Source organism: Dermacentor andersoni, chromosome 6 (assembly GCF_023375885.2).
Source record: "Dermacentor andersoni chromosome 6, qqDerAnde1_hic_scaffold, whole genome shotgun sequence".
Taxonomy (NCBI): domain Eukaryota; kingdom Metazoa; phylum Arthropoda; class Arachnida; order Ixodida; family Ixodidae; genus Dermacentor; species Dermacentor andersoni.
This window is the reverse complement of record NC_092819.1, coordinates 132,075,655-132,088,344: the sequence shown is the minus strand read 5'-3', so window position 1 is coordinate 132,088,344 and position 12,690 is coordinate 132,075,655. Positions and strand designations below refer to the sequence as shown.

Genomic DNA, 12,690 nt, shown 5'->3' with positions numbered 1-12,690 from the left:
AAAACATATCACATCCTATACAAACATTTCTGTCGTTTAGTAATTTCTCGGCGTCTTTTCGTGATGTCTTCGGAAACATGAAATTCGTTTATTATTTCCTCTTGTTAAAGTCTTTTGCCTTACAAGCCCCAAACCTCTCGGTTTTGTTTTTGTTGCCGTTATTTGCTTTCGTGTGTGTGTTTGCGCTTTTATATGTTTTTCTTTGTTCGCATTTTCGTTGTACCTGGCGTCTATAGCTATATTTGTTTGGATATTCTGCCCTTGGGCGCCTATTCTTCCGGCAACACATAATTTAACAAACAAATTGTTTGATGTGCACGCTTTTGATTTGATGAGGTTTGCTATTTAATGCGTGGTTTCGCAAAGCAGTGTGGACCTTCTTGTATATTTCGGTTTCTTTTTCTCATAGCTCAGTGCCAATGTCATTGGGCTGCTAAGCACGAGGACATTGGTTCGATTCCCTGCGGCAGCTGCCGCATTTCGATGGAGGGGAAATGGAAGAACCCTCGTGTAGCGGGCATGTGGTGCACGTTAAAGAACTCCGGGTGGTTGAATTGAATTCGAAGACCCCTGACACGGGCGCGCCTCATAATCACATCGCCATATTGACACGTAAAATCCCAAAATTTAATTTTTTAGCTTCTTTTTTCTTCTTCTTGAAAATGACTATATGCGTATAATAAAAAAAAAACTGTGCTTCGGTACTTATGTCAGACTATGCAAGAACTGTCAAATTCTTATTTTTCCCGCATTTTTTAAATATGGCCAACTTATTATTTTTTGTACGCCCCGCCGGGGCCAAGATTGTTCGGCCAGCGACGGTTACAGGGAACCAGGACAAGTTCGTTGATTAGTGTAGAAATCATTCATTAAAAGAGCTGTTTCTGGCTATTTGTGAAGTTCGTTTAATAAAGAGCTCCTTGTTCTGTTCAGCGTCAGCTGCCTCTTCTTGGTAAGTACCACACTGGACCTTGGAAAGAACCCACGGTGCTTCAATGTCCAGGTGGGTATTAAACAACGGCGACATCAAACGTGAACGAAGACTGTGAATATTCATCCCTTTTAACAAGGTACGTATAATACCGCCTTAATACCGCCGTAGTGATCTCTCTATACAGGCTGTTTCAGCGAACACTCTCGAAATTTAAAAAATAGTTGCTTGTGGCAGATGGCACAATTCTAGTCACTGAGCTGGTCTACTCGAAGAGGCGGACGTTATATGCACAAAACAATTGGATTGCGTAATCAACTCACAAAAAATCACTAATTCCGTGTTAACTAATGACCATATGGCATGTATTGCACTTTACGAATTGTAGCGGGTGAGACGTCCAGGTATAGTCACTTGAAAAAAATTGCATGGATGACACCATTTATGAGATATGCACCATCAATTAGACTTGCGGTAAATGTGCATTGTCATCCGACTTACTTTGTTACCAAAACGTCGTTTTATATATCGGAGCACAAAAGTAACTGGATTGCCAAGGAATTTCTCTGCAAAACTCAGCAATTAACATCTCCGAACTGGTGTCACCCTGAGAATTCGTTCCAAGTGCATTCGCCTAGCGAACTCCCCGGCTAGAATTTGTAAATTGCAATATATGCCAAAAGGTAATTCGTTAAAAACTTAATTAGTGAATTCTTGTTCATTAGTCTATATGCATCTAATTTTCTTTCTTTCTTTTTTTTTTGGTGCGAGTGATGTCCGCCTCTTCGAGTAGAGCAGCACATGGACTAGAATTGTGCTATCAGCCCTAGGCAATTTAAGAAAGAAATTAGGGGCAGTATATGGGGCATTTTAAAGGATCCCGGCTTATACGATGGCGCCCCTGTCGCACCAGCGGCTTTTGGGGAAAAGATCACGAGCGCGACTCGGGGTCTTTAGGGACTAAGAGGGAAGGATGCGTTTTTTTCCTGACTCGTCACACACCACGCAAGCAAGCACACACATACGGACGCACGCACGCACACTCCGTCAGCACACAAAGGCACTGCAGACTTGTAAACGCGCAAGATGTACGACGCCCAAGAGGACGGCGGGGAATAGAACTGTGAGGGAGGGGGGTGGTGCATGAAGAGGCGGCCAGGCCTATATCGTATATGGCGACTATTTACTCAAGAACCCCGATCACTGGCAGTCCGCAATGCGTCTATACGCCACTGTACCCTGAGCCCTCACTGAAGCCACTCAAAAGGACTTACGGGTTCCCGGATGAGTGTCGTTTAGGGTGGATCCAGTTTCCACGTCCTCAGTACGCAGGCGAACAAAGGGTAGTGGTGAAAATTGTAGAAAAAAAAACGAAACAATAACGAGGGTCGGGTGGAGAGGGACGAGAGGGGGGCGTTAGAAAAGCAATGTGTCCCTGCCGCTCAACAAAGTGCCGAACGCGGGCCGATAGTTTCTAGCCGGCGAGCAGCTGAACGCTCTCCCAGGGATCGCTTTACCCGGAAACACTCGTGCCTGTTTTAAAGGGCGCGGTGCGTTGTGTATGGTTTTGAAGATTTTGAGGGCTGCGCTAAGCTGGCCGTCTGCGTAAACTGTTTGCAGGGAACTCGTGGGGATTTGCGAGCAGTGCTTCTGACTCGCGAGGTTTGTTTGCCTTTGGCTGAAAGGCGAGTGTTTCAGCATTATTGTTATTATTAATATTATTTGCATTATTACGGCTCCCTCTGGCGCCCATCTTATAACAGCGCACAAGTTAGCTGTGAAGATGCTAATGGCGACAAGTTTACTAGCAGTTTGCTGAGTTCTGCTGTGCTTTGGTCTCTTTCAAGCAACCTTGCATTACCCTTTTGTTCAGATTACGTGGTTTTGTGCACTTGAGACAGTGTGTCCTGTGTAAAAGAAGCAGCAGCATTAAAAGCGGTTCTGCAGTCACGTTCTGTTGGCAATAATTCTAATTACGGGCTTTTAGTACTAGCCATGTAGTTGTGGCTGAGCCTTTCCAAAGTAAACGTCAAGCTCAACAAAGGCTTTGTACCAGAGATATTCGGTGTGAAAGTTGAAACGTGTGTGTGTGAGTGAGTGAGTGAGTGAGTGAGTGAGTGAGTGAGTGAGTGAGTGAGTGAGTGAGTGAGTGAGTGAGTGAGTGAGTGAGTGAGTGAGTGAGTGCGATTATGTTGTGCGCACATGCAGGTTTCACTTGAAATGTTGATGATGGCCTCGTGTACTTGCCCCGCGTGATCATTGTGCGGTTAGCTGTCCTCCATAAACATCAACAGCGAGTGCGATCCCTCTATCTTCGCCTAGGTTTGGGCGCTTCAAATTTAAGTATCGATTCCACGTCAGATAGTACGCCCAGGTGCCTTTTATACTGCAGAATGTCCAGACGAGGCACTTTATTTGCTTCAACATGGTAAATTTCCGCATCCACGACAAAGACGGTGAGCCATAAACTTGATAAGAGTCAAGCTGCCGCGAAAGCTCGAACCATGTGCGGAGGCAAAGCATAACCTCGTCTCACCCCACTCATCTTTCACTACAAGCTCAGCATTCTCCACCGGGATAATTATATACGTATCTATACCCCCGAATGTAGTAGAACGCACTACGCCAGTTGCTATTGGTTAGTTTTGGAAAGTTAATGTAGAACGAGGGACAAGGCGAAGAAAGATGGCCGATGGCAAGTGTATAGTGTCTTACCAACATTCTTCGTCTTGCCCCTCCTTCTACACACCCTTTCGGAATTATGTACCTGCACTATGGGTTTTAACGAGTTTCTTGTTTATTCCGCCCTATATAGGCGGCGCTTTGTCCAGAATGACTAGCTTACACATTTTATTGTTTGTAGAAAACGGCGTGGCGAAGAAAGTTTTTTTCCCTAATCGACGTCGGCGTAAAAGTGCCGCCGGCATTGTAATACCCACCCACTGGTTTTTAGCGACGTGACGCTTAGGTGTATTGTAAAATTCTGCTTTTCTGGGGAAAGAAAAGAGAGAGAAAAGTATGGCAAATTTCGCTGCGCACATTTCCTGTTTCTCGCTCTTTCTGTAGTTTTACTTACGCTTCTTGTCGATGGCCTTTTCCCGTTATTTTAATATTCCCTTCACGATTGTAACTTTCCGGGATTACGACAGAGAAGAATATTGGGCGACGTGGTTTTAAGCAGGGAGATTGATACAAAGAGGTCACGAACATACAGGTGACCAAGCTACAAACAACATTTGTGAAGTGGCAAATGCGCGTGGTGCTACGCAACACCTCCAAGCATCAATTATACGAGTATATATATCCGTGCTCTTAGTGCCATAACTGGCCCATTAAGCAGCTGTACTTATTTTTTATAAATTAAGACTAATTGGCTCTCACATATTTATTTATTTGTTTATTCCCGGCATCTGTAAGGACCCTGAAATGAAGGAGTTACATAACAGGGGAGGGGAGCAACAAAGAAAAGTGTAATCTAGTGGCAAACAAGGTATACAATGCAAGATATATAAAGAAAAAATTCAAAATGAAAATAAATAAAGAGAACTAACGGTAAACAATGTCACTCAATAGAAACTACAATGCGAGAGGAAGAAGACGAAAAAACTTTGGACGTAGAACAAATGGTCAAACAATATTGCAAATTAAGCAACATATGAATTGAGTAAAAGAAAACAATGTTTCCCGCAAGCAAATGAATATTTATACGTTGAACAAAACAAAAAAAATATGGATGTTTCTATACTTATGCGAGTGGCGAAGTTGCACACGAATGTTAATTCAGGATATGAAAGAAACGAACAGAAGTAATTTCTCTAAGTATTCATGAGAAATATTCCTATAGGAAGTAATTCTACCAAAATCAAGAAAAACGTTTTTCAACACATAATTATTTTCAGACCAAAATATCCCTGCCATTTTCGACCAAGGAAGCTTTCTGCAGTAAAATAAAAGAATTTCGATTTCTTGACGGTTTTTTATTTACATTTATTTTGTAGCGTGCTTAAGGAACAGTAATTTAACTTCTCCGAAGTAAGTATGTACCTGAAATTTCTGTTCTCCCAACTGGTCTCTGCAGAAGACTTATGACTTCTTTAACAGGCTTAAAATGAGCGTGTGTGGCCCTTTGAAAAATCCAACTGAATGTACAGCTGTTTTACCTAAAGTGTTTACGCCCGATGCTGCTTAGCGGGCGCCTTGCATAATGAAAGTCAAGATGAAGTGTGAGTGTTTCGGCAGCTACATAAAAAAAAAAATGCCACGCTAAAATGAACTTTCTCGATTCTGATATTTAAAAGCGGGTACACACGGTTTGAAGGACTATTCATACGGCAAACTTAGAAGTCTCTATCACGTGTCGGAGACTAGCCACAATGCTTAATGCAATGCAGCGGACGAACGTGAGTGAAAGCGCTCTGTTCCTTAATTCCATTGGTCGGCTCGGCTGTTTCTTCCTTTCCTTGTTGCGCTGTACCACTTGTAGAATCAAATACCAACTCGCCGAGTCCTCGACACGTGAGTGGTATTTCTGTTTAAACTTCCCTTGCCCCGTTTTTACCTACCTCCCAGTCTCTAAAAATGTGAAAGTTCTTACACTGTGAAGACAAAGTGTGGAAATATTGGCGAACGCGTCGGAGAAGAAGGAACTAAGCAGAGTGGGAAAGTTAGAAAAGAATGTGAAAGTAAACTGATGGAATGTTTCACCCCATAGACCATCGTTCATGCATATCGGTCCATCGGGCACAGCTTCATTGCCATCGGAGGAATGCGAGAAGGAACAGGAGCACTCCCCCCCCCCCCCCCCCCTCCGTATATACCATGCCTCCTCAGGAACATGACTGTCACTTGCTCTTGTGTGTGGGGCAATTTGAAACTTCAATACAATACTAATATGTTAGGTTAGATATCGAATACAGTGCCGTCTAAGAAATCAAGATTATTGTAACGAAGACTTTCATAATGCATAATAGACGACGACGCACTAAGCCCTGTCTGTCACCACGACGCCGAAGTTTGCCAACTGCGTATACATCGGATGCGATAAGGAGGACGGCTTCAGTTCATTCAAGTTCCGTAGTCACACCACAAGCTTTTTTCGCTGTGAAGACTGTGTACAACGAACTTAATGGCTTAAATGGCTTACTGTTGTACTGACATGATATTTTCGACAATTTACTTTCTGCGTTAAGTGAAAGCCCGAGACCTCAAAGCCATAGAAAACAGTGTCAGAATCCTCAGAGCGCCGACCGTTAAAGGAACTAACTGGCCAGAATGAGATGTGAAACGTTTATGCAAACGAAATGACCATGATTTATAGTGATATATTCCAGCACGCTGTTCGAGATGCAAGTAGGAATTATACTTGTAAATTAGCAAGGAAAGTCTCAAACACCAGTAGGCGACGAGGCCAGGCGGTGAAATCTTGTTACTTCGGATGTAGTCTATGACATACCTTACTGTACGTAAGCTGACTGGTGTTAAGTACAGCATAATTATTGCTTAAAGTAACAGTTGGTATAATATTAGACATTTGCTCATTATTTTATGCTTTGGAAAGCAAAAGCGCACGCATGGCTACGGCGACACGCTGAACTGCGTATCACGTGTGAAAGCGTCGTTTCGTTCTCCATCCGATTGGTTTCGTTTTTACTGGTTAAACACCAAAGCAGTTGTACAGGAAACCACGAAAACGTGTAGGTATTATCGCAGACATACTTTAACACTTTAGAAAACATGAATGGCAGGAACACCTACTTGATAAGAAAAATAATACTTTCTCACACCTACGGCCGCACTTGTCGTCTGCCTCCCGCTAATGCCGGCGTATAATCGCTGTCGCGCTCACCTATGACCATTTTCAGCGTTCTTCCAGTGGACAACTACATCGTCACCGGAGATCCAAAAACTTTGAAAAAAAGTTTTCCACGTCGTTCTCCGCGTTACCATTTCGTGATTAGACACTCTGAACGGTAAGGTTATCATTCTACTAAAAAAAAAAAATTGCTACCATGAAACTTGGTTTGTCAATCCCTTTAATAATTCTATAAAACAGGTTTTCCACAGCCAGTTTCGGTTTCGTTTCCAGAAGAATACAGTGTCGAGACGTCACGATGCAGTATGTGAAAGCAGGACATTGAGACCTCTTGACATTCGCTCCGTCTCACTCGGTCGCTTCGCATGCTGCTACTCATGGTGAGGGCCGATGCAGCAGCGTAGCCGACGACCGAGCGAGCCGGAGCGAGTGTCAGAACATCGCCAAAGACCTGCTCCCACGTGACCACATATTGTGTATTGACGTCACGACACAGTATCTCCCTTGGAAACGAAACTGTAACTGGCTGCAGAAAAGCTATTATATTAGGTTATTTATACGTTGTTCTGAAGCTTGTCACTATTTTTGCAGGGTCTAGCGCTCCTATAACTCCAAGCTCCATTAATGCAATAAGATATATTTGTCGAAAGTATCAAGTCAGTACGCCTTTAAGAAAGCCTACTTCACAACTTTCTTTAGTGTTCTGAGGAGTGTTCTTCGTTGGCTTTAACTCCAACGCTGGGCTCGAACGTCTGTCAGCAGCTTCGTTGTCTGATGCGCAGCGATATGTGAGGCTGAGACACTGAAAAAGAATTGTAAAGCCGACCTATATGTCATGGGCTGCGAGACTTGGCCGCGTCGTGTACACTGCAACGTGTGAAACTGTTGTCATTGAAGCAGCCTTGCGGAAACTGTCTCGCCAGCAGGAACCTGTTCCCTTTTCAAACAGCAAGCATGCGCTTGAAAACTAAACAAAGCGTGCATTACATGCAGCAAAAGGTTGCTCGGAAGGAACTCTTAATGTGGACTGCTCACGCCATTATCAGAATACCTCTATCGGTTGTGCCAAAAATTCTGAAGGTGGCCCTCAGTATTTCAAATAAAGCTGCATGAGTGCAGTTTAGACACGCTGTCAGCGCAGCTGATCTGTATTATTCAGCCAGTAAGACTTCACGCCATATGGTTCCTGCCAGGCTGGACAGATGGCTGGTGCGTCGGCTTGCATAAAGTACATATGTCCATCAGTACAAGTTGAGGATATGACTTTTGCCTCGTTCACGGACGAAGTTTTATGAATCAATAAATGCTCCTAGGCATTTTGTGGCTTCGAATAGTGCACAGTAGGACATTGCAACTTAATTCAGATGCCCAGGACCATATATTCGTGAAATGGAATTGAGAGGTCCCCAGATTAATCTCAATCGTGCGGTTGTCTGATCCATTGATCATACCGCCGCAACTCTGGCACTATTGAATGTACACGTTTGCAGACTGCTCCCGAATAATTTTTGGCGCCTTTGGCTCTTCTACGTGCATGCACTTAAATTGCAGCACCGCAATTGTTTTTGCATTCCACCCCAGTTCAAATACTTTGTGGTGACTGGAAATTGAACCCGTGTCCCCAATCTCGGCTGCAGAACACAATAGTCTCGGTGTCACAGCCGCGTGACAAACGCAAGGTGATAACAGGCAAAATATGAGGCATACATGGGACTACGTTAACGTGTTGTGGCACTTGTAGTTTACCACACATACTGACGCAAGTCGGACTGCTGGGCCGCTATTTTGTAGCGATGCCTTATGCCGTATTCTATGCTATTCTTACCATCCACCACACACGGCCGCCTGATCCCGTTGATAATATGGGTAGACCGTCGCTCTGACCACTGGCCAAGCGCGAAAAGCCTGAAAAAGCATAGAATCGCAAAAGGCATCGCTACAAAATACCGGCCCTGGTAACTTTTTGTCAATGCCAACCCACACTGCACTCTGCCTTCAGTGCTTTATCTTCGTCAATCAAGTTCGTGCTCCCTGCCAGTCTTGCTTTCAAGACGTCCTCGCAAAAAAACTTGCTTTACACATTCGCTAAGCCGTCCACCTCGATTTCAAGGTTTCTTCCACAGGGTCGCGAATTGTGTACAGCTACGCTTCTGCACATGGCTGTAAGCGAGCTTCCTTCAAATGCTGTTAAGTACCACGAAAATAACTAATGAACTAAGAAATTGTGTGTGGGGAAGGGAACGTTGAAGAGATAACGATGTGTATTTGGAGAGACACGCCAAGTCACTTTTGTTCGGTATTTTTTCCCTGCAAAAAGCCATGCCTTGAAAAAGAAACGCTCAGAAATACGACAGCACTATCCTTTAACTGCCGAGGGTGCTTCAACAAAGTAATTCCCGCAGCAATTTCCATGTATTGCTTAAGATGCCTCAAATGTTGGCCTGAATTTCGAAATGAGGATCTAACTTACCTCAGTCGTGCTGTAGCCTCCTCATCACCGACGCGCGTGGAATGTCCGGCTATGCCAGCGACACCAGAAATTCCTCAGAGGCACCGTCATTCTCGTGCGGTAGCCGCCATTGCGCACAATTTGGTTCAGATCCTGCTGACAGTTTTCCGCGTGGTTCGGTTCCCGCTGGCAGAAATGGTGGGTGGCGATGCAGTGCTTCAGTGAATGAGTGGATCACTTTCAATATCAAAGTGAGTAGGCAAAAACGCCACATTTACAAATTACCATGGTCGGTGTCAGACTAAAGGATCACCGTTCCCTTTGCCAATAACGTGTACTTCCCCGGAGAAACTTCGCATCGTGCGGGAACAGAAGTCAGTCGCTGTTCGGGACATGTCCAGGCCGCTGCCGAACGGAGGCGGTGCAGGTAGCGGGATTCAGTGGGGTAGAGAAAACGGGAGAGGGTGTTATGCGGAAAAGGCGAGTGAGAAGAAAAGTCATTGCGTTTTTCTATTGCGCGTTGTTACGCTACTGCGTTTCTCTCTCTCTCTCGCTCTCTTTGTTGGCGACTACAAACAACGACAAACAAGCACCGCATACCTGACACGCGTTACGTCCGGCCGAAGAGGTGCACAGCCAGGAAGCTGCACGATGCGGGAAAGGGGGCAGAGCTCTTTCGAGAGCCCCGCCCACATAGAAGAGAACCCCCGGTCTCCCGTCACCTACGCCGCCATCCCATTCGCCCAGCTGGGCTCAGGTTTGTAAAGGAGGAGAGGTGGGATCCCCTTCTTGAATCGAACCGCTTTGCGCCACGCGCGGCAACTACGGCGGAACGCTCCGCCCTAATGCCATTGTTCTCTCCTCCCACAAGCGCTGGCGCTACGCCGTCTCTCTCTCTCTCTCTCTCTCGGCCATATTTCGTTTAAAGCTCGTGCTTTACTGGGCCGATGCGCGACTATCGCGTATCGTGCACCTACCGAAACAGCTGTGGTAGCTCGCCGCCCTTAAAACGGCGCCGTTTTATGTGAACCTGAGACCCGTGAACACAGCGTTACTGGTTTTTTTTAAGGAACTGTGTTTGAACGCCACGTGTCACCCCTCTTCAAGCGTGCGAAAAGTGCGCCCTCCTCCTCCTTATCTTAACGAGCTCAGTATTTCAGACGGATCTATAGCTTTCTTGAATCGGCAGTATGCAGGCGGTCTTGACTGAGACTTATGGGGAAATATAGGAGTTGGCGGGAGATAGTAGGTAAAGATAACGCCGATTTCCCTGAGAGAGCGAGAAATAAAGAAAAGGAATCATTGTAACGCATGAAACAACGCGTCTTTCTGCAGATGCTATATGCTTAGCAAGTGGGCTGCTGATTTCCATTGAACAAACGCGCTTCCTTGCGCGCATAATCTCCTTGGTGAAGCCTCACTTCTTTTACCCGGAGCCATCCCACTTGGAGCCGGAGTACGGAGTACACGTGGACGCAGTATGTGCTTCGAGCCCCCTTGAAAATAAAGAAGAAAGACATTGTAACAGTTGTAACCTGGACACAATGTAAGGTTCTGGAAATTTTCATGTCAGCGAGTGCCTCGCTCATTTGCGCTCTATATTTGCCGAGTGGTGTTAAATCCACGGCCTCTGAAACCGGAAAAACACGTTATTGCGAATGGTATATCTTGTGTAATCTCCCTTTTCTTCAAATTTTCAAATCGCTTCAAATCGCTTCAAATCGGGCGACTCAAGTTGTAGACTTGCACAACTGCTTTCTTTTAATCTGAGCATTCTCGTGAATTGAGTTAGTGGGACAGAAGCGAAATTATGGACATCTCTAGTCAGTTTGTCGGTTTCTGCGTAATGAAAAGTTGATTCGGCCATGGAATACAGCACTAAATCAATCTTATTTAGAAGCCCTTATAAATAACCTCCGCTAATAAAATGCACAGTATAATTATGTATTAAAACTTAGCGTGACCCTGTATGTTCTCTAAAATTTTATTTCTTAATATTCTATTCACATGATTGAACGATGTGTTCGACAAGCATGCTGGCGTGGACTTGTGTCAGACTGTAAAAACTGCAAAACGTGCCCTTTATTGCCGCTTTTTCTTTTAGATTGTCTCTCTATGCAAACTGGCAAAATGTACTCTAATGACATAAACTTTACAGCGATGCTGTTGACTGGAGTGTCGCAGCCGCTATCGTGCGGTGGTTTAAGCCAGTGTGAGGCGTCGCGTGCTTGATATGAAATGCCTAAGAACAGTCAACTGCAATCGGCATCGGAGACTGCAGTTTTCGCTTTGAAGTTGTCATGACTATGATTACAAAATAAAAGTAGCCTTGCTTATACCTCACTCGTTTAGACAAACAGTTATTTGTGCGTTTCTTTCAACCAGTAATCCGTAATTATTGTTGCTCACGTCGAGTTTCACCGGCTACTCGTTGGAGTTCAGCTATAGTAATTTCGATAGTACTTGCTCGCGTTATTGCGATAGAGATTATACGGATCCTAGTGGCGCATTTTGCCCTTGCCACCGCCATTGAATGAATATAACATATCGATACGACTGCGTGGTCTCCACGTGCATGGGGGCACTAAAGTTCTGATTAATAAAAAAAAAAAAAGAAGCACGGGTATCACTTAAATCAGAGCATGCACACGTAACCACTTGATGCACTCACTAACCGCTATAAGGCTAAAATAAGGCCATATGTAACTTATCATGACCGCTAACGTTGCGCTTGCGCTTTAACAGAAAGCGCAAAGCGATCGTCATAGTGGTGGTACGCGAAGTGCGTTTGGCTGCAAAAGCGATGCAGCATGGCCGCGCTTTAATATATATATATATATATACATATATATATATATATATATACATATATATATATATATATATATATATATATATATATATATATATATATATATATATATATATGTATATATATATATATATATATATATATATATGCTCTGTCCGCTCAGTCGGTTCATTCCGCAGTGAGGGCCGCAGTGCGGCCATTCTCCGAAGCTATAGTTTTTCCCTATCGACTTTTGTAAAAGTACAGTTGTTCAGTATGTCTATATGGGTTTGTGTAAATATATTCTTACGCGGATAGACTGCATACTTATATTCACATTGGTGTCTAAGCTTGTTTTAAAATACTGAAATAACGAAGTAATTGAACTAAAGCTGAAACGGTGGCGTACGACATTGCAAGTGGTTGTGCGAACAACACAACATCCTGTTTGAAGCCATATGCACAGATGGCGTTCGCGCTTTTGTATATACGCTCTATATGTTAAACAAGTTTGGACAGCAGCAAACTGTTAAGGTTGACACGGAAGCCTATTCGAATTGTACGAAAGGTGGGCACAGGACCACCCTTAAAACGTGTAAGTATCAAATTAGTGGGTGAATATACTAAGGTAAAATATGTTCTCTTAATTTATTGCATGCCTTAATGTGCTGACGTAGTACCACCACAGATACACATCATTCCCAGCG

At 44.2% G+C, this 12,690-nt stretch overlaps 1 protein-coding gene across 2 annotated transcripts in view; it reads right to left on the bottom strand.

The window, feature by feature from the left end:
• sim (bHLH transcription factor single-minded) overlaps nt 1-9,600 on the bottom strand; it is a 139,893-nt gene extending 130,293 nt beyond the window's left edge. For both annotated transcript variants that reach the window (XM_072288849.1, XM_050172142.3), the window contains exon 1: nt 9,214-9,600. The gene's annotated coding sequence lies outside the window, so the exon portion shown is untranslated. The remainder of the gene's footprint in view (nt 1-9,213) is intronic.
• Between the last annotated feature and the right edge of the window lie 3,090 nt (nt 9,601-12,690).